Below are 26,610 nucleotides of genomic sequence, written 5' to 3' on the forward strand. Positions count from 1 at the left end.
TCTTAACTTATCTGTAAAATTCCTTAGGATCCATCTTCACTGTATCTGCAACTTCATGCCTTCTTTTAGCCTCCCTATTTTCTTTCTTAAGTGTTCTCTTGCATTTTGTATACTTCATACGCTCCTCATTTATTCCTACTTGCCTATACCTGCTTTGCACCTCCTGTTTTTCTCTTAACCAGGGCCTGTATATTTCTTGAAAACCAAGGTTCCCTACACTTGTTATCTTTACTTTTTATTCTGATAGGCACATACACACAATACTTGTACTCTGAAAGTTTCATTTTTGAAGGCTTCGAACTTACCAAGTACACCATTGCCAGAAAACAGCCTGTCCCAATCTACACTTACCAGATAATTTCCAATACTATCAAAACTGGTCTTTCTCCAATTTAGAATCTCAACCTGTGGACCAGACCTCTATTTTTGCATATTTACTTTGAAACTAATGACATTATGATCACTAGATGCAAAGTGTTTCCCAACACAAACTTCTGACACCCAGTCTATCTCATTTGCTAATAGCAGATCCAGTATCACATGCTCTGTCATTGGGACTTCTACTTACTGATGAAGGAAACTTTCCTGAACACATTTGACAAACTCTGTCACATCTAGTCCTTTTACAGTATGGGAAAGTTAACATCACCTTATCATAACGGGCTGAACCCAAATGCAAGACACAGACACTGAAGTACTACGAACAGGACTAGGTGTGATAAGAAAGCAAGGGAAGAGGGGAAGGAATGACGTTGGACATGACACAGGCCCCGGACGAGACTAGGATGCAGGGCCTGGGCTAGGACATGGACAAGAAACATGGAACCCAGACAAGGAACTGGAACTAGGAGCCTGGGCTTGAACTCCGAGTCAGAGACTGGACAAAGACCCAGAACCCGGGTCTTGACTCAGGCTCAGACCCTGGAACTAGACGAGGACATGATGTGATTACAGGACTGTACATGGCTTGTGTTCTTCGAGGCTTGGGTATGGACTCTGAGCCAGAGACTAGGCAAGGGCCCAGAACCTCGGTCTTGACTCGGGCTCAGACTCCAGAACTAGGCAAGGCATGACGTGGCTACAGGACTGGATGTGGAACTCCTGCACAGGACGAGGCACATGGACAGGACGAGAACCCAAAGCCTTGACTTGGTCTTGGGAGACAGGAATGCAGAACACAGAGCCTTGGTAATCTTGGGAGACAGGAAAGCAGAATACAGAGCCGGGACCCCTCCTTGGGAACAGGACGTAGGGCCGGGACTCTCATAGAATGCTGAACACGGCGAGATGGTTCTCAACACAAGGTAGCGGCAAATGGCCGGACCTACCTAGCGAAGTCATGGACACAGAGATGGATCCCAACACAAGGTAGCGGCAAACGGCCGGACCTACCTAGCGAAGGTATGGACACAGAGACAGTTCCAAACAACGAAAGACAGTTCCTTATCTAGACACAGGCTCCAGTCTTGCTCTGGTGATAGAACTTGACGGCAAGAATAGGCGAGGATGCAGGCGAGGCTTCAGGCGAAAGGCTACAGAAGGAAGGGGAAGGGAAGGGAACAGTCCAGCAACCAGAGGCTTCTTCTTCGTCTTCTTTTATTTTCGGCAGTTTAGACGCATTTAGGTGTATTACTGCCCTCTGCAGGATGTATAATTAATTATAGAACTTGAAGGAACTCAAATTCTCGAGTGTAACATAGTCTCAAGTATAAACTGGATAATGAACTCTTCAATCAGATGTTGTTTCTCTTGATGGCCAAACAAAGATTTAATAGAAAACAAAAATACTTTTAAGCCAGACAGCCTCTTCAACAACATGCTTCTTTCAATTTTATATCAATTACAGCTCAGCAAAACATGCTGGACTGTCTCTGGACTACCACGATCACATATCCAGTAGGATGTTTTCCTATTATCTTTAAATAAGTTTAGCCCACAATGCCCCAACCTAAGTCTTGTTAATTTCACTATATCCCTATGATTTAAAAGGTAACAGTCTGAGACCTTTTTAACTAGTGGGTGACTAGAAAAATAATGCCTGCCCTTTAATTCATTTTTCCAATTCTCCTGCCACTTCTTCTCTATACCTTTTTTAATCCTACTTCTCAATTCTGCTCTGCCTAGGGGAACTCTAATTTCTACTTGCCTGCTCTGTAAGGAAGACTTTGCAATGCCATCCACAATTTCATTTCCCTCCACCCCAGCATGCCCAGGTATCCATGATAATCTGACTGCCCAACCCATCTTCCCTACTCTAAACAATACTAAGAGAATCTCAATAACTATGTCAGGATGAGCTTTTGATTTATTCCCTTTTATAGCCCCTAAGGCAGCAGCAGAATCTGAACAGATGATAACTCTACTTGGTCGAGTGTCTTCTATCCACCATAAGGCCCAGCGGATTGCTAATAATTCTGTTGTAAAGACAGAAACACCATCTGAAACCCGGTGACCGATCTTAACTCCAAGTTGAGACACGTACATCCCAAATCCTGCCCTACTGCTCTCTGGGTCCACTGAGCTATCAGTAAAAATCTTCAGATAAGATCCCCATTTATTATTTAAATATTCATTTGTGATAAACACTGATGAAATTGCACTGCTTCCTTGAAGCTGAAAGAGGAGGAATAGGTCTACTTTTGGTCCTGGCAAGAGCCAAAATGGGACGGGTGGCAAGCAAATTTGGTCAACTATGTCTTCCTCAGTCAGTTTCAATGTCACAGCCCAGTTATTAACCAAATCTAAAAACGGGTATCTTTTAATTTTACTTTAGCGCTCTGACTTCCCCTGCAAAAGACACTTTGGTGGACAGCTGTTTTACCCATTTAGTTTTACCCAATACTGCAGGCCCAACTGAATTTGTCTTAAATGCAGAAGCACTTCTCCCATCTCCACACATAATGCCGGGACTGATGTTGTTCTAAAAGCTCCACAACAGTCTAAGTGCTTTGGACTGCACAGTGTCTAGTTTTCCAAGCACTGCTGTAGCAGCAGAACCATAAGCAATACAATCATAATCTATAACTGATCTGATCAACCAGAGGCTGAATCCTGAAGTTATTTATGAAGCCAGCCGAAACATGAATCAGGTGCCTCAATTAGAGCACCAAACAGAACAAGGGAAAACTGGAAAACCTGGAATAAGGAACATTGGACCGGACCGTGAACTGAAATGCAGACGTCACGGACCAGACCATGACACACCTATGATAACAAGCTAAGAAGGGAGGAGAAGATGGCGGCGCAACACAGCTCGCAGCGGCCACTCCGGTGGTGATGTCTGTTATTTGTCAAGTAGAGTGCCGTGCACAATCCTGATTTGATGGAGACGGATGTGAGAGCACAGAGGAACATCTAGTGAAACTTCTGAAATGCCTGCTTTGCTGCTGCTGCTACTGTGTGGTCCAGAATCTCCAGAGGGGAAGGCCCTGAGTCCTCGGCTTTGCTTGTTGCTCAGCGGCTGGGGCGAGGTCGAAGCACTCGGCAGAGGATGGTGCTCGGAGGGGCTGGTCGGAGGCTCGAAGTTTTCAGACGGACTCAGAGTCCGCTGCGGTCGGGTGCTTCCAATGGTGCTGCATTGGCAAGTTTGTGGCACTTGGAGGTTCATGGCAGGGAGAGGTTCTCCCTTCTACCGCCTGCATGAGATGATGAGGCTATTGGGACTTTGAGACTTTTTTTTACTGTGCCCATGGTCTGCTCTTTATCAAATTACTGTATTACTTTGCACTGTTGTAACTATATGTTATAATTATGTGGTTTTGTCAGTTTTAGTCTTGGTTTGTCTTGTGTTTCCTGTGATATTATTCTGGAGGAACGTTGTATCATTTTTTAATGCATGCATTTCTAAATGACAATAAACGAGGACTGAGTGTCCTCATAATCTAATCCAATCTAATGTTTCTTGCAACAGTCTGTGATCTCTTTACTATTTGTTCCTGTAAATCCCTCAGACTGTTGGGTGGTGTGTAATATAGCCCCATTAATGTGGTCATACCTTTCTTATTTCTCAGTTCCACCACAATACCTCACCAGGTGAGTCCTCCAGTCTGTCTTGACAGAGCACTGCTGTAACATTTTCCCTGACCAGTAATGCCACCCCTCCTCCGTTAATTCCTCCTGCTCTGTCACGTCTAAGACAATGGAACCCTGGAATACCGAGCTGCCAGTCCTGCCCCTTCTGCAACCAAGTCTCAGTAATGGCTACACCGTCATAATTCCAGGTGTTTATCCATGCCCTGAGCTCATCTGCCTTTCCTACGATACTTCTTGCATAGAAATATACGCAGCTCAGGACACTAGTTGCAACATGCTCAACCTTTCGATTCCTGAGTTTGTCTGAGGTCTTATCAAACTGTCTCCACAACATCTGCACTAACTGTTCTGACACTCTGGTTCCCATCCCCCTGCAACTCTAGTTTAAACCCCAACTATGCAGCATCAACAAACTTTCCCACTAGGCTATTAGTCCCCCTCGAGTTCAAGTGCAAACTGTCCCTTTTGTACAGATCCCTTCCCTTCCCTGGAAGAGAGCCCAATGATCCAAAGATCTTACACCCTTCCTGCTACACCAATTCCTGTGTCACATATTGAACTGTATAATCTTCATTGTTCTGGCCTCATTAACATGTGACATGGGGAGCAATTCTGAGATCACCACCCTGGAGGTCCTGCTCGTTAACTTAACTAACACCCTGGCCTCCCTATGCAGAACTTCGTCACTTGTCCTACCTATGTCATTGGACCATGACCTCTGGCTGTTGACTCGATCGGAGACGTTCCGGACCCTGCCACCTGGGAAACATCATACCACCGGGGAATTTCTTTCTCGCCCACAGCACCTCTTGTTCGTTCCCTAACTAACAAATCCCCTATTACCACAGTGAGCCTCTTCTCCCAGAAAGAAGAGTTCTCCCCAATAAAGAATTTAAATCAGAAATTTTTCTTTATTTTTCCAAAGTATAATCTGGGGATGTTATAATTAGAATGATAAGTGAGAAAAGTGCTTCTTTATAGTTAGGAATTGGAATGGTGCATATCATATGCGTTCCAGCTGCATGTCTTGGAGGAGGATGTGGGAAGGACATGAAAAGATTCATTGCTCTGGTTGGAAATATAACTGAAAATTACATATTTTAAGGAGATTACAAGAGGAATGGCGTGTGGAGAGATAATGAAAGGCAGACCTAATATGTCCAGATTACTATTTCAAAGGAAACTAGAAAAGAGTCAGATGATATAACTGAAAACTAATAAAAAAAATTATAATAGTTGGCAAGGAAAAACATTATAAATACATGATAAATGTAGAGGGACAATTAATACAGTAACATTGGGATTAATCCACATCTGGATTATGGCCTTAGACCGTAAACTTGTTTCTAAAATTGGTAGTTGTTAACCTTATGTTAACCATAAGGAGGAGGAGAAGAACAGCGGCGCGATGCAGCACGCAGTGGCCACTCCGGTGAATGATATCTGTAATCTGTCAAGTTGGGTGCCGTGCACAATCCTGATTTGATGGAGGCAGATGTGAGAGAATGGAGGAACATCTGGAGAAACTTCTGAAATGCCTTTTTCACTGCTGCTGCTACTGTGTGATCCAGAATCTCCAGAGGAGAAGGCCCCAGGTCCTCGGCTTTGCTTGTTGCTCGGCGGCCGGAGTGGGGTCAAAGCGCTCAGCAGAGGTGGTGCTCGGTGTCGGAGGGCTGGTCGGAGGCTCAAAGCTTTCGGACGGACTCAGAGTCCGCTGTGGTCGGGTGCTTCTAACACATCGGCTATTGTCGGCGCCTGGAGGTTCATGGCAGGAAGAGTTTCGCCCTTCTGCCACCTGCTATCGGCGACTATCAGGAGTCGATCGGAACTTTGAGACTTTTTTTTACCGTGCCCATGGTCTGCTCTTTATCAAATATGGTATTGCTTTGCACTGCTGTAACTATGTTTTAATTATATGGTCTTATCAGTGTTAGTCTTTGGTTTGTCCTGTTTTTTTTGTGATATCGCTCTGAAGGAACATTGTATCATTTCTTAATGCATGCATTTCTAAATGACAATAAATGAGGACTGAGTGTCCTTGTAATCTAATCTAACCTAATTCTTTATTTACAGATACAGCATGGAACAGGCACTTCTGATCCATTATGCCATGTACATGCTCCTTACAGATGGCTTTCTTAATGAAGATGATTCTTCATTTTGTGTAGATTTATCCAGCTCAGGTGGTATATCCCTTGGGAACTAGGATGAAGTTCTCTCTTAAGAAATATTATAATATATCAAGTTGATTCGTAGGCACCTTTTGTTCTGGCATGCTAACTGAAAGAATGAGGGTACTGTCATAGCAATCTTGTCCATCGGCAAAGTGGTTTGGTTGAAGTTCATGGCTCTTTGAAGGTCTTTGAAAACTTTTAAATGTTTTTAGGGAACACACACAAAATGCTGGAGGAACTCAGCAGGCCAGGCAGCATCTATGGAAAAGAATAAGAGTAAACAGTTGATGTTTTGGGCTGAGACGCTTCATCAGGACTGGAAAAAAAGGATGTGAAGTCAGAACACATAGGTGGTGTGGGTGGGGATGATGGGGGAAGAAACACAAGGTGTGTAGACGATAGGTGAAACTGATAGGTGGGGTGGGGTAAAATAAAGAGCTGGGAAGTGATTGATGGAAGAGATAAAGGGATGGAGAAGGGGGAATCTGATAGGAGAGGGTAGAAAACCATGGAAGAAGTGGAAAGAAGAGGAGCACCAGAGGGAGGTGATGGGCAGGTAAGGAGATAAGATGAAAGGCAAACGGGAATGGGGGAATGGTGAAGGTGGTGGTGGCAATTATGGGAAGTTTGAGAAATTGATGTTCATGCCATCGGGTTGGAGGCTACCCAGACTGAATATAAGGTGTTGCTCCTCCAATCTGCGTGTGGCCACATCATGGCAATAGAGGAAGCAATAGACTGGCATGTTGGAATTGAAATGAGTGGCCACTGGGAGATCCCGCTTTCTCTGGTGGACTTTTTCTGGCAGGTACTCGGCAAAGTAGTCTCTCAGCCTACATTGGGTCTCACTGACATACAGGGGACCACACGGAGAGCACTGGATACAGTTGATGACCCCAACAGACCCACAGCTGAAGTGTAGCCTCACCTGGAAGAACTGTTTGGGCCCTGAATTATAGTGAGGAAAGATGTGTAGGGGTAGGTATGGCACTTGTTATGCTTACAAGGATAAGTACTGTACCAAGAGGAAGATCAGCGGGGAGGGACGATTAGACAAGGGAGTCACGAAGGGATCAATCCCTGTAGAAAGTGGAAAGTGAGGGGGGGGTGGCGGTGAGGGGAAAGATATGCACGGTAGTGCGATCCCGTTGAAGATGGCGGAAGTTATGTTGAATTATGTGCTGGACGTGGAGGCTGGTTGGAAGGTAGATGAGGACAAGAGGAACCCTATAACTGGAAGGGTGGCAGGAGGCTCGGGTGAGGGCAGATATACACGAAATGGAAGAGATATGGGTGAAGACAGCATTGATGGGGGAGGAAGGAAGCCCCTTTCTTTGAAGAATAACTTTGATTAACTTTGCCTCCAACTTCCATCCTGCCCTCAAATTTACCTGGTCCATTTCTGACACTTCCCTCCCCTTCCTTGATCTCTCTATCCCTATCTCTATCTCTATCTCTGGAGATAGTTTATTTACCGATATCTCTTATAAACCCACTGATTCCTACAGCTAAATGATCTATACCTCTTCCCACCCCGTCACTTGTAGAAATGCCATCCCCCTTCTCTCAGTTCCTCCGTCTCAGCCACATCTGCTCTCAGGATGAGACTTTTCATTCCAGAACTAATGAGGTGTCCTCCTTCTTCAAAGAAAGCGGCTTTCCTACTGCCACCATCAACACTGCCCTCACCTGCAAATCTTCCATTTCACGCACGTCTGCCCTCACCCCATTCTCTCGCCACCCTACTAGGGATAGGGTTCCTCTTGTCCTCACTTACCACCCAACTAGCTTCCATGTCCAGCACATAATTCCCAACAACCTCTGCCAATTCCAACAGGATCCCACCACCAAGCACGTCTTTCTGTCTTCCCACCTTCTGTTTTCCCTAGGGATCGCTTCCTCTATGAATCCCTTGTCCATTCATTCCTCCCCACTGACCTCCCTCCTGGTACTTAGCAGAACAAGTCCATACCTGCCCCTACACCTCCTCCCTCACTGACCATTCAGCACCCCAAAGTTTGTTGGAGTGTTTGGTAACTTCCTGACCACCATTAGGGTTGGCTTTGCAATCAGTGTTGCAAATATATCCTTCAGGACTTGGCCAACTCACTCAGTGACAGAAATAGCGAACCACTCATAGGAATAGACATTGAAGTCTCCCACTGAGAATATATTAGTTTCTCTGACTACTTGAAGTTATTCAAGATAGAGGAACTCTCACTTGTCACTTGAGTCAACATGGTAGATGGTATTCTTAATCCATGTTGGACCCAAATGCCATGGAATCCCAAGGACTGTGATGAAGACGACCGGCACATTGCTTGTATGGCATGCAAAATTCCCCTTGCATACAAACATTTTGTCTCTTTCCTTTATTCTCTCTCTATGCTACATATCATTCATGATCTACGGAAAAGAGTGAGCTGCTTATAGGCCCCCAAAATACTATCCCTTAAACTAATCATAAAAAGATTTGAAGGGACCCTCAAGTTTTGTCTCCATCCCACCCTCCCTGCTGCTCTCACCAGCCTCTTCATGATTCCTTATCTATGATTGAATGTCCTACTATTTATCATCCCTTTGTTGGGAGAAACATCCAGGCACCAAAAGAATGGTGAGGCAGTCCCTGGGTTCTTTGGGAATTCATACCACAGGAATATTTAACACCATTAACAAGTCTTTAGATCAGCTATGAAGTACAAATGGGAACAATAGTTGTCGATAAAAGCCAGTCATTTGGCTCGGTCTTCTAATATACAGTAACAAACTACAACAAATTCAGAATGGATCAAATTATGAGCACAGTTATTACTTGCAAGGGAATGCCTACATCCGTACATTAAATCGTTGTAGGTAGCTTCGATCTTACAGCCCAAAACAAAGCATTTTTATACATTTACAGAGCCCAGTAATTCATCAACTTCATGTCTTTGAGGTTGTTCCATCCGATAATTGCATTCCTTCCTTGTATGCAGCCATTGTATTTGTCTTTTATCAGTCCAAGTCCAATTGTCTTTTGAGACTTTTTCACCGCCCCCCCCCCCCCGCCATAATGGCTGTGTCTTGTATTTTCTCTGTTGTCAAAACATTCCCTGCCATAAACATATATCCTGCTATAAAGGATTGGGAAGTTTTTAAAAACCTACAGAGAGCAACTAAAAAAATCATTCGAAGGGAAAAGATGAAATATGAAAACAAGCTAGCAAATAATATCAAAGTGGATAGTAAAAGTTTTTTCAAGCACGTCAAAAATAAAAGAGAAGAGAGTGGATGTAGGACTGCTACAAAATAAGGCGGGAGAAATAATAACGAGGGACAAGGAGATGGCTGGTGAACTAAATGAGTATTTTGTATCAGTCTTCACTGTGGAAGACACTAGCAGTATACCTGATGTTGTAGTGTGTAAAGGAAGAAAAGTGGGTGCAGCTACTATTACAAGAGAGAAGGTGCCCAAAAAGCTGAAAAACCTAAAGGTACATATGTCACCCAGACCAGATGAAATGTACCCTAGGGTTCTGAAAGAGGTAGTGTTAGAGATTGTGGTGGCAATAGAAATGATCTTTCAAAAATCTTCGGACTCTGGCAAGGTGCCCGAGGACTGGAAAATTGCAAATGTCACTCCGCTCTTTAAGAAAGGAGAAAGACAGCGGAAAAGAAATTATAGACTAGTAAAATCAGTTAGCCTAACCTTAGTCATTGGGAAGATTTACAGTCAATTGTTAAGGATGAGGTGATGGAGTACTTGGTAACATAGGACAAGATAGTACAAAGTCAGCATGGTTTCCTTCAAGGAAAATCCTGCCTGACAAACCCGTTGAAATTCTTTGAGGAGATTACAAGTAGGATAGATAAACAGGATGCAGTGGATGTTGTACTGTATATTTGGACTTTCAGAAGCCTTTTGACAAGATGCCACACATGAGGCTGCTTACCAAGTTAAGAGCCCATGGTATTACAGGAAAGTTACTTACATGGTTCTAGCATTGGCTGATTAGTAGGAGGAAACAAGTGGGAATAAAAAGATCCTTTTCTGGTCGGCTGCTGGTGAGAGTGCTGTTCCGCAGAGGTCGGTGTTGGAGCCATTTCTTTTTATGCTGTATGTAAATGATTTAGATGATGGAATAGATGGCTTTGTTGCCAAGTTTGCAGGTTATATGAAGATTGGTGGAGGAGCAGGTAGTGTTGTGGAAAAAGGAAGGCTGCAGAAGGACTTGGACAGATGAAGAGAATGGGCAAGAAAGCGGCAAATGAAATACAATGTTGGAAAATGTATGGTCACGCACTTTGGTTGTAGAAATGAATGTGCAAACTATTTTCTAAACAGGGAGAAAATCCAAAAATCTGAGGTGCAAAGGGACTTGGGAGTCTTTGTGCAGAATACCCTAAAGGTTAACTCAAGCAACACACATCAAAGTTGCTGGTGAACACAGCAGGCCAGGCAGCATCTGTGGGAAGAGGTGCAGTCGACGTTTCAGGCCGAGACCCTTCGCCAGGACTAACTAAAGGTTAACTTGCAGGTTGTGTCGGTGGTGAGGAAGGCAAATGCCATGTTAGCATTCATTTCAAGATGTCTAGAGTACAAGAGCAAGGATATGATGCTGAGGCTTTATAAGGCACTAGTGGGGCTTTCTCTAGAGTATTGTGAACAAAGATGTGCTGGCATTGGAGAGAATCCAGAGGAGGTTCACAAGGGTGATTCCAGGAATGAAAGGGTTATTATACGAGGAATGTTTGATTGCTCTAGGTCTGTACTCACTGGAATTCAGAAGTTTGAGGGGGGTCTCATTGAAACCTTTTGAATGTTGAAAAGCCTAGACAGAGCAGATGTGGAAAGGATGGAAGAGTCTAGGACAAGAGGGCACAGCCTCAGAATAGAGAGGCACCCTTTCAAAATAGAGATGCGGAGAAATTTCTTTAGCCAGAGGGTGGTGAACTTATGGAAATTATTGCCACATGCAGCTGTGGAGGCCAGGTCATTGGGTGTATTTAAAGCAGAGATTGATAGGTTCTTGATTGGACAATGGTTACGGAGAGAAGGCCAGAAACCGGGGTTGAGGAGGGGAGAAAAAAGGGTGAGCCATGATTGAATGGCAGAGCAGACTCAATGGCCTGATTCTGCTCCTATGTCTTATGGTCTTATATAACACACACCCTGCTTGCAATCTAAACACTTCAACAAACCCACAAAACACTCTGGTATCACACAAGTTCCATTTTGTCACATTACATTTTACAAACGTTATAAATTCTTAAAGACTTCAGATTTACAGATATATTTCCAAAATCTTAGGGAAGAAGAGTGGGCCATCTGCAGGTACAATGCAAGACATAATTGGAGATGAGCAAATCAGAAGGTGAGAGAGCGACCTGGAGAGCCCTTGAACTGACAGAAGGAAAGTTCCAGATTGAGCATGAAAATAGATCGAAGGAGGATGGAACTTACTTAAAAATATCATGTGGCAAATCCAGTCAAGGACTTTGGATGTTTCCAAAGGTAGTCTATTTAACCAGAAATGTGGATAAAGGATTGGCAGATGAAACTTAGCTGAGACAAATATGAAGAGATGAATTTTGTGAAGTTAAAGCAGGGCAGAACATATACTACAGTGGATGGCAAGGCTATGAGTACTGCTTTTGAACAAGAAGGCCCAGGGATACAAGTACGTTGTTTCCTAAAGGTCGTAACACAGTATTGAGAAGAAGGTAAATAGGTAGTGGTATTGAGTATAGGAGTCAGGACATAGTATTACAGTTGTACGAAATGTCAATACTGATCACCACACCACAGAAAGGTTGTGATTGAACTAGTGAGAGTGCAAAAATGAATCACAAGGATGTTGAATATAATGTAGGCTTTGAGTTATACGGAGGGATTGGATAGGCCAGGTCTGTTTAGTTTGGAGCCGAGGAAGCTGAGAGGTAACATAATAGAGGTTTATAAATTATGAGAGGCATAGATATGATAGATAGCTATAGATTTTCCCCAAGGTAGGGGTGTCTAGAATGAGAGGTTGTTGGTTTAAGGTGAGCGGGAAGAGGGTTAAAGAGATCCAAGATGTAAATTTTTCACACAAATTGTAATTGGTATCTGGAATGTGCTGCCAGAGGATATGATAGTGGTCAGAACTGGAAAAGACATCTGGACGGATACTTCAATGAGTAAGGTGAGAGATATGGCATTAAAGCAAGTAGGATGGTTAGCGTAGCTTTGTGGGCCAAAGACCATGTTTCAAAGGTTCATTTATTATCAAAGTATACAACTCTGAAATTCTTCTTCTCCAGATAGCAATGGAACCAAGAAAGAAAAGAAAGGTAACACAATCATCAACCCTCACATCTTTCCTCCCTGCACAAAAAAAATGAACAAAAATGGAACAGACATATTGACCCCCAAATCCTCCTCTCCCGCACACAAAAAAAATGAGAAAGATTGAGCGAGAGACACAGAATACAAAAAAACCATAAGACTGAAAAAAGTCCACATCCAAAGTGCAGAAAATCTGGGCAACATTCTCCCTCTCCAGCGCTAAAAAGGCAGTCTCTCCTCTCCATGCTGACTGATCTCACCAGTGATAAGAAGGCAGGCAGCCATCACTTCAATATCTCTCATCACTTTAATCAGCGAACAGTGGAAGATTTAATTGCTAAAATTGAGTCAAACATTGGCACACAGCCTTCTCTCCATGAGATTCCCCCACGCTGCTTCTGCCTCTCGGAATTCTCTTGGAGACTACAGAGCGTTGAAGTACCTAAACAATCTCCAAACTACAAATCACAAGCTCCAACAGTTCCAGAATCACAGTCAAAATGAAAAACAAATGTAAAAGACATAAAAGAAGTGCAATATATGGTTTCATGATCTGTCCGGAAGATGTGGACCAAAGGAATATTGTATGCAGGTGCCATCTTGACTGGAAGGTCAATAATGTTTCTGTAATAATAGTAATATTATAATTATAAACTGAGAAAATAATAAACCGAGAAAAAAAAATCTAATCTTCTATTTAATTTGATGCTGATCTATACTTACTGGATAAAGAAAAGACAATTTCTGACACCATAAAATCTGTTCTCATGGCGCTCTTTTCACTATGGCCACTGGGGAGAAGGCACCAGGAAGCTGAAGACTCACACTCAACATTTTATGTACAAATTTTCTCTCTCTTCCATCAGATTTCTGAATGGTCCATGAGCCGACAAACATAACTACATTACTTCTTTTACTGCATTATTTATTTATTTTTAACTGTTATTAATTTTGTAAATTTGCACTATATTGCTGCCAGAGTTACAAATTTCATGTCATATAAGTCAGTGATAATAAATTGGATTCTGACTTTGCATCCAGCTGAAAGAACAGATTAGACCTATTTTGGCATCTCACTAACACAATAGTATCTCTCATTGCTGTTTTCCTGAGTACAGACTGGAACGTAATTCTCGATTATGTGTGGGTCTCTGTAGTCTGTCTTTGACCGTCCTCTGTAATTCTGAATTGTACCAATATAGACAGCATGTAAAAATAAAATTCTGATTAAAAGAATTGCAGTGGAGTCTTGTGACTGTGGAAAGGCAGAAATACTTGGAAAACTGAGTGATGAGGGATGCTATGTGGCATTTTGGATTTAGCATAATTTAATTGCTTCATTATTTCAGTTTTATCCAATGAATTCTTAAGTTTAGGTTCCAGCACTGTTGAGATCTCTTTCAAGTTTCATACCCATTGTTTGCAAATTGACATACTTTTATTTGGAAAGGTAAGTAGAGACTTCGCATCTTTATAAAAATTAAGTAAAGGTTGTTTAGAACAACCACCAATTTACATAATCCTATCCTTAATCCTTTTTTCCTGCATTATTCAAAATCATTTTTACATAATGAAATTTATATTATCCTTTCATTTAGATTAGATTAGATTAGATTATGAGGACACTCAGTCCTCGTTTATTGTCATTTAGAAATGCATGCATTAAAAAATGATACAATGTTCCTCCAGTAAGATATCACAGAAACACAGACAAAACCACAGAAAAACTGACAAAACCACAAAATTATAACATGTAGTTACAACAGTGCAAAGCAATATCATAATTTGATGAAGAGCAGACCATGAGCATGGTAAAAAAATGTTTCAAGTCCCAATAGCCCCATCATCTCACGCAGACGGAAGCACCACGAACTTGCTGATGCATTGGAAGCACCAACTCTGAGTCCGTCCGAAAACTTAGAGCCTCTGACCAGCCCTCTGACACCGAGCACTGAGCACCATCTCTGCCGAGCGCTTTGACCTGCCCCGGCCGCCAAGCAACAAGCAAAGCCGAGGACTCGGGGCCTTTCCCTTCGCAGATTCTGGATCACACAGTAGCAGCGGCAGCGAAACAGGCATTTCAGAAGTTTCACCAGATGTTCCTCTGTGCTCTCACATCTCTCTCCATCAAATCAGGATTGTGCACGGCACCCTACTTGACAGGTAACAGATATCATTCACCGGAGTGGCCGCTGAGAGCTGTGTCGCACGGCCATCTTCTTCTTCCTCCTCCCAACATTTAGTTCTCGTCCCATTTAGTCTCCCAACATTCTCATCACTTCTTTCCAAATTCTACAATTTATCTTCTACTATGATTATATGTAGTGACTTTTATAGAAATTTTTATGACATCTCCCCAATTAAGAATTGAAGCGTGATTTCAGGTGATCTCATGCAATGATAGACATAATATGGGTAGATAGTCCAAGTTTATATATAGTATATAATCTGAATAACTATAAACTCACATCTACATGGCTGGAACAATAAATGGATTTTTTAGAGCTTTTGTTTCCATTTGTGACTGGCAAACTCTGTGTTGATTGAATAGTTTTCTAATAGTTCCAGGTATTGTAGTTTGAAAAACTCAGCACATTTTTATGCATTTGTAATAGAAGAAGTTTGTCTCTTTGTATCCTGTAAGCAAAATTCCTTGGTGTTACCATTTCAGAGGATCTGTCCTGCGTCCGGCATATAAATGCCATGACAAAAGCAGAAGTTTGCGAAGTTTTGGCATGTCATCTAAAACTTAGACAAACTTCTACGGATGTATGGTGGAGAGTATATTGACTGGTTTCATCACTGTCTGGTATGGAAACACCAATGCCTTTGAATGCGAAAGCCTACACAAAGTTGTGAATACTATTATATTTTGTAACTTCGGAAACTAATCGAAAGAAAAACACTGGAATGGGAAAACATGTCTACTGAGTTTTCTTTAGTGAGGCGCTCACATATAACGTGGTGGCATAATGACGTATGCCATTCAGGTATTCTCACATATAATACATATAATATTGAATACACTGCAGATATGGACAGCCCATCACGGATAAAGCCCTCCCCGCATCTGAGCACATCTACATGGAGTGCTGTTACAGAAAAGCATTATCCATCATCAAGGACCCCTACCATGCGGGAAAAGGCCATGCTCTTTTCTCGCTGATCCCACCAGGAAGAAGGTACAGGGGCCTCAGGACCAACACCACCAGGTTCAGGAACAGTCATTACCCCTCAACCATCAGGCTCTTGAACCAGAAGGGATAATTTCACTCAGCTTCACTCCCCATTATGAGTTGTTTCCACAACCTATGGACTCACTGTTAAGGGATCTTCATCTCAAGTTCTTGATATTTATTGCTTATTTATGTTATTATTATTTCTTTCTTCTTTCTATTTGCACAGTTTGTTGTCTTTTGCACATTAATTGTTTGCCCATCCTGTTTGGGGTGCTCTTTCATTGATTATATTGTGTTTCTTGTATTTACAGTGAGTGGCCACAAGAAAATAAATCTCAGAGTTGTATATGGTGATATGTAAGTACTTTAATAATAAATTTACTTTAACTTTGAAATCAAGTATACCTCTAGTTGTAAACTGGACTTGACTGATACCTCCTGATTGCATAGGCTACATTATGGAATTACTTAGTTGGAGAACTTCTTTAAAACTTCAGGCACTATATTTGCAAAATTCTTTGTTTTACATGTAAGTGACCATTGGAAAAACTTGCAGAGAAACGTAAGTATTAAGTAATGTAAGGATAGCAATGGGTTGATAGTAATTAGGTGATCTGAAGGCAGGGGTCTTTTTTTTTGTAATTTATTTTTTATTGAATTTCATCATCAAACAGACATTTCCTTAAGATGTATTTCAGATACTGTACATATATATCATATACTTTACTTACTTTGTACTTTATTGTCACCAAACAATTGATACTAGAACGTATAATCATCACTGCGATATTTGATACTGCGCTTCCCACTCCCTGGATTACAAATATTAAATATTAAGAATAGTAAAAGTTAGTAAATATTAAAAATTTAAATTATAAATCATAAATAGAAAACAGAGAAATGGAAAGTAAGGTAGTGCAAAAAAACCGAGAAGCAGTTCCAGATATTTGGAGGGGATGGCCCAGATCCGGGTCAGGATCCGTTCAGCAGTCTTATTACAGTTGGAAAGAAGCTGTTCCCAAATCTGGCCATATGAGTCTTTAAGCTCCTGAGCCTTCTCCTGGAGGGAAGAGGGATGAAAACTGTGTTGGCTAGGTGGGTCGTGTCCTTGATTATCCTGGCAGCACTGCTCCGACAGCGTGCGGTGTAAAGTGAGTCCAAAGACGGAAAATTGGTTTGTGTGATGTGCTGTGCCGTGTTCATGATCTTCTGCAGCTTCTTTCAGTCTTGGACAGGACAACTTCCATACCAGGTTGTGATGCACCCTAGAAGAATGCTTTCTGCAGTGCATCTACAAAAATTAGTGAGGGTTTTAGGGGACAGGCCAAATTTCTTTAGTTTTCTCAGGAAGTAAAGGTGCTGGTGGGCCTTCTTAGCAGTGAACTCTGCTTGGTTGGATCAAGTCAGGTCATTTGTGATATTGACCCTGAGGAACTTAAAGCTTTTGACCTGTTCCACTTGCGCACCACCGATGTAAATTGGGCCGTGCGGTCCGCTACTCCTTCTGAAGTCAACAACCAATTCCTTTGTCTGCTGACGTTGAGGGATAGGTTATTGTCTTTGCACCGTGCCACCAGGTTCTTAATTTCCTCTCTGTACTCAAACTCATCATTACCCGAGATACGGCCTACAATTGTTGTGTCATCAGCAAACTTATATATTGAGTTTGATGGAAACTTGGCTACACAATCATGGGTGTACAGTGAGTACAGTAGGGGGCTGAGTACACAGCTTTGTGGGGCACCGGTGCTCAGAGTGATTGTAGGGGAGAGCTTGTCCCCTATTTTACAGCCTGGGTCCTGTCTACTGAAGATCCAACTGCAGATCTGAGTGCTAAGGCCCAGGTTCCGGAGCTTAGGAATCAGTTTATTTGGAATGATGGTATTAAAAGCAGAGCTGTAGTCAATGAAAAGGAGCCTTACGTATGCGTCTTTATTCTCCAGGTGTTCTAAGGAGGAATGTAGGGCCAGAGAAATGGCATCTGCTGTTGACCTGTTGCTCCAGTAGGTGAATTGCAAAGCGTTGAGGTTGACTGGTAGGCTGTGGTTGATGTGTGCCATAACCAATCTCTCGAAGCACTTCATAGCAATTGATGTCAGAGCCACAGGTCGATAGTCATTCAGGCATGCCACCTTGCTCTTCTTCGGCACTGGGATTATGGTTGCCCTCTTAAAACACGAGGGGATCTTAGACTGAAGCAAGGAGCAGTTGAAGATGTCAGCAAACAGTCCAGCTAACTCGCTTGCACAGGCCTGGAGAACCCGTCCTGGGACGCCATCTGGGCCTGTCGCCTTCCTTGGATTTATCTTCAGGAAGGCCCTTCTAACGTCCTCCTTGGTGATGATGAATCTCGATGCCACCAGGTCCGGTTCATCCGAAGGGAGTGGGACGCTCCTCTTCTGTTTGAATCTTGCGTAGAATACGTTAAGTTCGTCAGGAAGAGAAGCACCACAGTTATTGATATTCCCAGCCTTTTCTTTGCGCCCAGTGATCTCATTTAGACCCTGCCATAGTCTACTGGCATCCCTCTGGTTAGCCTGGGCTTCTAACTTGGCTCAATATTGCGTCTTGGCGCCCTTAATGGCTTTCCGGAGTTCACACCTGGATTCCGTGTGGCAACTGGTATCCCTGGACCTAAATGTCGCAGCTCTAGCCTTTAAAAGGGACTTGACCTCATAATTCATCCAAAGTTTCCGGTTAGAGAATACCCGGATCGTCTTGTGATATAATATAATATAATATAAAAAAATCATATTTGTCACAAATCTCCACATAATATTTATCTGAGGTATACACTTATAGAAAGGAGATGAAAGAAAGAACAATCAAAAGAAGAAAACTATGTACAGAGTAGGGAGTGATCTTTTTTTTACAACATATTCATTGACTTGTGAGAATAAAATCAGGCCTATGAGGTGTTATGTAGTTAAACCATTTTTTCCAGTATGAATAAAATTGTTCCAACTTATGATTACCAGATGCTGTTATCTTCTCCATTTTGTAAATGTCCGTTGTAATTTCCATCCATACATTTAAAAGTTGGGCTCTCCTGTGATAACCATTTCCTGGTAAGGGTCTTTTTACTAGCCACCAGGAGTACATTCATTAAATATTTATCTCTTTTCAACCATTCCCAAACACCCAAAATATGTGGTCTTACTCTCTAAGGGTATTTCACATTTAAAGATGTCTTGTAGGGCATTATGTATCCTACTCCAATAGTCTTTGATAACAGGGCATCTGCAGAAAATATGATAATGGTTTGCATTTTGATTTCCACAATTTCTCCAGCAAGCAGGGGGGTTACTATCATAATGGGATTTCTGAGCGGGTGTAATAAAATATCTTATCAATTTTTTCCACCCAAACTCCCTCCATTTCTGTGAACTGGTACACTTCCATTGATACCTCCATATTATTGTCCATTCTTCCTCATATTATTATCCCTCCTTCCTGCTCCCATTTTGTTTTAATGTATGAAGTCGAATGTGTTTTAAGATTTGACAAACCCTTATACACGCTTGAAATGATTCTACTACCGTTGTCTGAATTATACGCTTTTCTAAATAGCTCTAACAGACATGTACTTGCCTTGGTTACATCTTTAACTGTCCTATTAACATACTGTCACATCTGTAAATACCGGTAAAAGTCTTGTTTTTCTAATAAGTGTTTCTCTTTGAGCATTTCAAAACAGAACAGTGTTCCTTCTTTCATTATATTGCAAATAATTGTTATTCCTTTAGCTGTCCAGTCCTTAAATCTAGCATCCAGTTTATTCAGTGTAAAATCTGAGTCATATGCACACTATTTAAGAATTGCAATGTCTCTCTCTAGTTTATATTCTTCTATAATAGTTTTCCATATTTTAAGAGTCCATTTCACCCACAGGCTGTCAATATTATCTATGTAACTTTGTAGGTTGTTATCAGCCAAAATTGCCTGTATGGGGATGGAAAGTATCCTCTCTTCAATGTTTTTCCATTGAGCGCCATATGATGGGTTGCACCAGCATATCACAGCTCTCAACTGTGCTGCAAAATAATAATCTCTAAGAGAAGGTAGGCCCCATCCCCCCCTTTCCTTGGCTAATTGCAAAGTTTTGAGATGAAGCCTAGGCCTTTTACCTTGCCATATATATCTTGATAGCATCTTGTTCCATTCATTGAATTCATTTTGGTTAATCTCTATTGGTAGGGTCTAAAAGAGATATAGTAGTCTGGGCAGTATATTCATTTTAATAGACTCAATCCTTGAACTGAGACCAAGAAAAGGAATTAAGTTCCATCTTGTTATATCTTCCTTAATTTTTCATATATAGGCTGATAATTGCATTCTGATAATTTTGCCGAATCTTTTGGCATAATGATGCCCAAATATTTGACGGACTCTGTTTGCCATGCCCAAGGATATCTACTTTCAATTTCTCTTGGTGGGCTATAGTTATATGAAAGTAGTTGGGTTTTATCTATGTTGATCTTGTGTCCTGATAATTTACCATATTGTTCAAAGGATTGCATCAATTTAAGTGAAAAGTATGTTGGTTGCCCTAGATAGATCAAAATGTCATCTGTGTAACAGGCCAATTTATGCTCTGTCCCTTTAATAGTAATTCCCCTGATATCTTCATTTTGTCTGATGTATTGAGCTAATGGTTCCCAATATAATGCGAAGAGTAGTGGTGACCATGCACAACCCTGTCTCGTGCCCCTTTCTAAGGTTAAGCTATTAGATAAATATCCATTGATTTTAATCCTGGCAGTAGGATTGTCGTATAGTGTCCGTATAGTTTTAATAATTGTATCATGTAGACCAAATCTATGTAAAACTCTGTAAAGAAAATTCCAATTAACCGAACCAAATGCCTTTTCAGCGTCCACGCTTATCACTATTGCTTCAATTTCATTTTTTAAAATATGATCCATAATGTGAAGTATCCTTTGTATATTGTCCTGTGTTTGGCATTGTTGTATAAAACCTGTCTGATCATTATGTATCAGTGTGGCCATGATGGAGGTAAATATTCTATAATCCACATTAAGAACAGATATTGGTCTAAATGACCCACATTCCATTTTATCCTTCTTTTGGTATAGCTGAGATTATCGTCTCCTTCCAGCTTGGTGGCATTTTCGCCTTTCTTAGGGTCCAGTTCAGTGTCGGGAGTAAAGCAGGAATTAACTCACTTCTAAACTCTTTATACCACTCTGCCGTATATCCAACTGATCCTGGTGACTTGCTTAATTTAAGCCTACTAATTGCAGTTTTTAGTTCAGTTTCAGTTATGTCAGGAATCATCATTCTATTTTGTTCTTTGCTTAAAGTGGGTAACTCGAAAGAATTCAGGAAGGTGTCAGTTTGGGTTATGCTTCCCCCGGAACTTTGGAATATAGAGTTTTGTAAAACATTTCAAAAGCATCTTGAATTTCACTTAGCTTATTTTTTTATCACTTTTGTTCTTGGATCCCTAATTCTATGAATTGTATTTTCTGCTATTTTTTTTTCAGTTTCCCGCTGGTATTTTCATAGATTTAGATCCACATTCATAGTGCCTCTATTTCAGAAACATTAAATTTTTTCTAATTTCTTGTGTAGCCAAACCATTAATTTCATTCCTAATTGTTTTTAATTTCCTCTAGTATATCCTGTGCCAAACTCAAATTGTTTTTTTTTCTCGTTCCTTCAGCTTATTTTGTAATTCCTCTAATGTTTTATTCCTTATTTTTTTCTTATATGAAGATATCGCTATAATTTTCCCTCTTAAGACAGCTTTCAGAGTATCCCATAGAATGGGAGGTGAAACCTCTCCATTATCATTGAATTCTAAGTAAAGACCAATTTCTTTTTTAATTTGTTTCTTAAAATAGGGATCATTGAGTAGACTTGAATTTAGTTTTCAATTAGTATTCTTTGGTTGTAGGTCAAAATCAACAGATAAATATATAGGTGCATGGTCACTTACATCTATTGTCCCAATTCCACAGGTGATTATTTTGTCTCTATCTTTTCCAAATGTTATGAAACAGTCTATTCTTGTATATACGGAATGGGGGGGGGGGCAGAATAATGAGTGTAATCCCTTCTGTCAGGGAAAAGGTCCCTCCATATATCTATTAGACCAACATCCTCAAAAAGAGTGTTAACTTTCTGACGTAAGGACTTTGTTTCATAAGTTTTTCTATTGGAAGAGTCTACCTTTGGTTGTAATTGTAAATGTAAGTCTCCCCCACATATCAAGAGACCTTCTGTTTCTATTACCATAATATGAGTAATTTGGCAGGGGTCATTTGTAAGTCAAATCTTTTGTGCAGAATTAAATGCCTTTACATGTACAACAACATGAAAGTATGAAATTCCCTTTGTAAACAGTACATGTAAAAATTGAACAGTTTAGAAAGAATGTTTTCAAATGATTGCATGTAAACAGACTTTGTTGCGTTAATCTACTTGGAAAAGTTAAATATCTTACTAAAGTAACTAAATTAGCAGTTAGGACTGATACTCATGGTATTCCTAATTAGTTGACTCCTCGGAAAGTTTAAAACATGCTTTCCTAACTCCGGATGAATATAATATTTATCAGTGCTCCAAACTCAGGAGGTGGTAAGGAGAACTGGGAGTCTAAATTTAATGACAATATTTAAGAAATAATAGATTTAAAATAATATTAAAATATTAAAGGACCATTCATCATGCATTATGAGCAATCAAAAGAGCTACAATTTTTGTTTAACAGTAAGTAGATACTATAACTACTTGAAGAAGTTAAGTATTTTTTTCTTGTAGCCCTTCTATTAATCACACAATCAACAGTTCATAAGAAGGAACATTATTAAAAAGTAAAATCATTTCAACTTTAATTAATGAGATAGCTCCGACAATTTAAGTTTCAAGATTGTTTAATGTAAATTTTTGTACGCACTTATCTTGGGACTATTAATGTTGCAGGTCAAAGTTCCTTATCAGAACTCAGATTAGAAGGGCAGTGATGAGAAAGGAATCTCCCCACTCTCCTCTCTTACCTAGCACAACATGCCTATCAACCTACACTCCTCCTCAGTCTACCAAATCATCTCAGACTTCTGTCTCACCAACCCCCACGGCCCCCGGCCTCCTCACCTTTAAACCCGTTGGGCTCACCTCTCCACTCTCGAGCTTGAAGCAGGGGTTCAACCTGAAATATCAACAATACTTTCCCTGCAGAGGTGTTTCTCAGCGCACTGTGTTACTCCAACACTTAAGCTTGTTGCGTAAGTTGTTAATTCGCCAATGTGAAACATGGTCCAAAATCCCCAAATCCAAGATCCAAAACAATCATGATAGATTTGAAATATCTCTAGCCCCAGCACATTTTTTGTGTCAAGTACGTTTAGCAGGAAGAGAAGACAGGAAAGGAAAACAAGATTATGAATTTGAAACATATGTGAAACTTAACATCTGACACCACTTTGCTCTTTAATATGATGCCAAGTCAAATAATCTGATTTGCAGACATCAATGTACAGTTCACCCAAAAGAGTGAAATGTTTGGTTTCTGTTTAAGGTCTTTTCTGTTTTTCTTATCCCAGATTATTTTGATTCCTGCAGTTTAGAGGAAAATCCCAAATCTGCATTACCCTCAGAAGTGTTTAAGAAGTATATTTTCAGATCAAGTAGGACAGCGGTCCCCAACCACCAGGCCGTGGACCGGTATCGGGCCTCAAAGCACGTGCTACTGGGCCGCGAAGAAACGATATGATTTGGCGACATGAAATGATATGAGTCAACTGCACCTTTCCTCATTCCCTGTAATGCACTGTTGAACGAACGCACGCATGGTTATCAGTGACCCAAGACGTGCAAAGGAATGGGTCCGTGACCCATTTGTGAATGTCCCCAGTGAATCATCCATGTCAGCACGAGAAAAAGATCAACTCCTCAAGATGATGGGCTGAAAAGTATGTTTGACATAACATCTCAGCTGGCATTCTGGATCAAAGTCAAGGCTGAATATCCTGAGCTAGCCATGAAAGCACTGAAAACGTTGCTTCCATTTCCAACATCATATCTCTACGAAGCGGAGTTTTCTGCAATGAATGCAACAAAAACTAAATTGCGGAATAGACTGGACACAAGGAACCCCGTTTGAGTATCGCTGTCTCCCGTCACCCCTCGATGGTACCATCTTGTTGCAGGAAAACAAGCCCAGGGCTTCCACTGATTCAACAAGATTGGTGTGTTGCTATGAATTTATATGTTCATACGAGGAAAATATGCGCTGTGTTTAATATCCAAATGTTATGATGCTATTGACTTATAATTGACATCAATATTCATGCGAGGAAAATATGCGCTGTGTGTTTAATATCCAAATGTTACTTAAAATGTTATGATGCTATTGATTTATAATTGACATCAATATTCATGTGAGGCTAATATGAGCTGTGTGTTTAATATTAAATTTGTTAGATAAACCCTCTTAGAAATGAAATTGAGTGTATTAGCCATTTATAAGTGACCTATAGTTGACTTATCACCTATATTCCAGTGGCGATTAACGACCTCCCCCCCACCCCCCGTCGGTCGGCTGGTCAGCAAGAATCGTGTCAATCTTGCCTCCAGAACCAGAGGCCACAGTTTAAGAATAAGGGGTAGACAATTTAGAACGGAGTTGAGGAAAAACTTTTTCACACAGAGGGTTGTGGTTCTGTGGAGTGCTCTGCCTCAGAAGGCAGTGGAGGCCAATTCTCTGGATTCTTTCAAGGAGTTAGATATTTCTTTTATGTATAATCTGATTCAAAAACAGACACTTAAACAAGGCTTCCACAAGTCAAGACAAAAATGGGAAATGGATTTGAGTATTAATATTGATGAAATAAATTGGTCAAGACTATGTCTTGACAGTATGACAAATACAATTAATGTTCGACTCAGATTAATACAATCTAATTTTTTACACCAATTATATATTACACCGCAAAAATAAATAGATTAAATTCAGACTTATCTGATCAATGTTTTCGGTGTAATCAAGAAATTGGTACTTTTTTACATTCTACTTGGTCCTATTCCAAAATTCAAACTTTTTGGATAAATTTAAGAGTTTTATTGGAACAAATTACTGGAACTCAACTTCCACACAACCCTGTATTATTTCTATTAGGTGATATTGAAGGGATAAAACCGAAACTTAAATTGAATAAATATCAGAAAGAATTTATAAAAATTGCATTGGCAGTAGCTAAGAAGACTATAGCAGTTACTTGGAAATCTGATTCGTATTTAAGTATGGATCGTTGGAATAATGAAATGGCTAGTTCTATTCCACTCGAAAAAATTACTTATAATTTAAGAGATAAATATGATACATTTTTGAATATTTGGCGCCCTTATTTACAAAAGATAGGTTGGCATGTATAGGTACTCCGATGATAAAGATGTTGGTCCTTTGGGGAAAGAAACAAATAAATATATAAAATTTACTTTGAATCCCATGGAGCATGAGGAGACCTTCCAATATCCAGGCAGTCTTTCTTTCTTTTTTTTTCTTTTTCTCTTTTTTTTAGGTAGGGGTATGTATCGGGGGGAAGGGTTAAGGGGAGGGGGGAGGGTAGATATTATTATTCCATGTAATCAAGTTTGAAAACTCTCAATAAAAAAATTGTAATAAAGAAAGGAGTTAGATAGAGCTCTTAAAGATAGCAGAGTCAAGGGATATGGTGAGAAGGCAGGAAAAGGGTACTGATTGTGGACGATCAGCCATGATCACAGTGAATGGTGGTGCTGGCTCAAAGGGCTGAATGGCCTACTCCTGCACCTATTGTCTATTGTCTATTAAACTGGTCCGTGGTGCGAGAAAGGTTGGGGACCCCTGAAGTAGGAGATGATGTTATCTTTTGAAGAGCATTTGGACTCCGTTATTCTTCTCTGTTCTTCTTTCCTCAGTTGTTAGTGTGGTGAAAATGGCAGTGTTTTATTCTCAAACAACAGGAATTCTGCAGATGCTGGAAATTCAAGCAACACACATCAAAGTTGCTGGTGAACGCAGCAGGCCAGGCAGCATCTATAGGAAGAGGCGCAGTCGACGTTTCAGGCCGAGACCCTTCGTCAGGACTGTTTTATTCTGTTTGTGAGATGTGGGAATTCTGGGAGACCTCTAGCCTCACCGAGCTGCAGTTCCTCAGAGAACGTGTTAAGGAACTGGAGCTGCAGCTTGATGACCCTTGGCTGATACGGGAGATAGAGGAAGTGATAGATAGGAGCTATAGGGAGGTAGTCACTCCCAGGCTGCAGAAGGCAGGTAACTGGGTGACTGTTAGGAGAAGGGAGGGAAATGGGGCAGTCAGTGAAGAGCACCCTGTGGCTGTTCCCATCAATAATTAATATATCACTTTAGATGCTGTTGGGGGTGGGGGCTGGTAGAAGCGACCTACTAGGGAGGAGCCGCAGCGACCAGGTCTCTGGCACTGTGGCTCAGAAGAGAACACAGGTGAAGAGGTGATACAAGATTCCATAGTCAGGGGAATAGAGACACCCAGATGGTAGCTTGCCTCCCAGGTGCCAGGATCAGGGATGTCTCGGTTCGGGTCCATGGCATTCTAAGGGAGGGGGTGTGAGTAGCCAGAAGTCTTGATAAATATTGGCACCAATAACCTAGGTAAGAAAGGTGAGGAGGTTCTGAAGAGAGATTTTAGGGAGCTAGGTAGAAAGATGAAAAGCAGGACCTCCAGGGTGGTAATCTCTGGACTGCTACCCATGCCTTGAGCCAGTGTGGGCAAGAATAGGATGATTTGGCAGATGAATGCATGGCTGAAAAACTGTTGCAAAGGGCAGGGTTTCAGATCTCAGGATCACTGGGATCTCCTCTGGGGATGCTACGACCTGTATGAAAGGGCCAGGTTATTCCTGAACCTGAGTGGGACTAATATCCTCGCAGGCA

At 41.1% G+C, this 26,610-nt stretch overlaps 1 long non-coding RNA gene across 1 annotated transcript in view; it reads left to right on the top strand.

Moving 5' to 3' along the window:
• The window catches only part of LOC134357969 (uncharacterized), a 33,618-nt gene extending 10,020 nt beyond the window's left edge, over positions 1–23,598 (top strand). The window contains exons 2-3 of the long non-coding RNA XR_010020765.1: positions 16,004–16,049; positions 23,261–23,598. This is a non-coding gene — a long non-coding RNA (uncharacterized LOC134357969). The remainder of the gene's footprint in view (positions 1–16,003; positions 16,050–23,260) is intronic.
• Positions 23,599–26,610: the final 3,012 nt, after the last annotated feature.

This window comes from Mobula hypostoma, chromosome 17, assembly GCF_963921235.1.
Source record: "Mobula hypostoma chromosome 17, sMobHyp1.1, whole genome shotgun sequence".
Lineage (NCBI taxonomy): Eukaryota > Metazoa > Chordata > Chondrichthyes > Myliobatiformes > Myliobatidae > Mobula > Mobula hypostoma.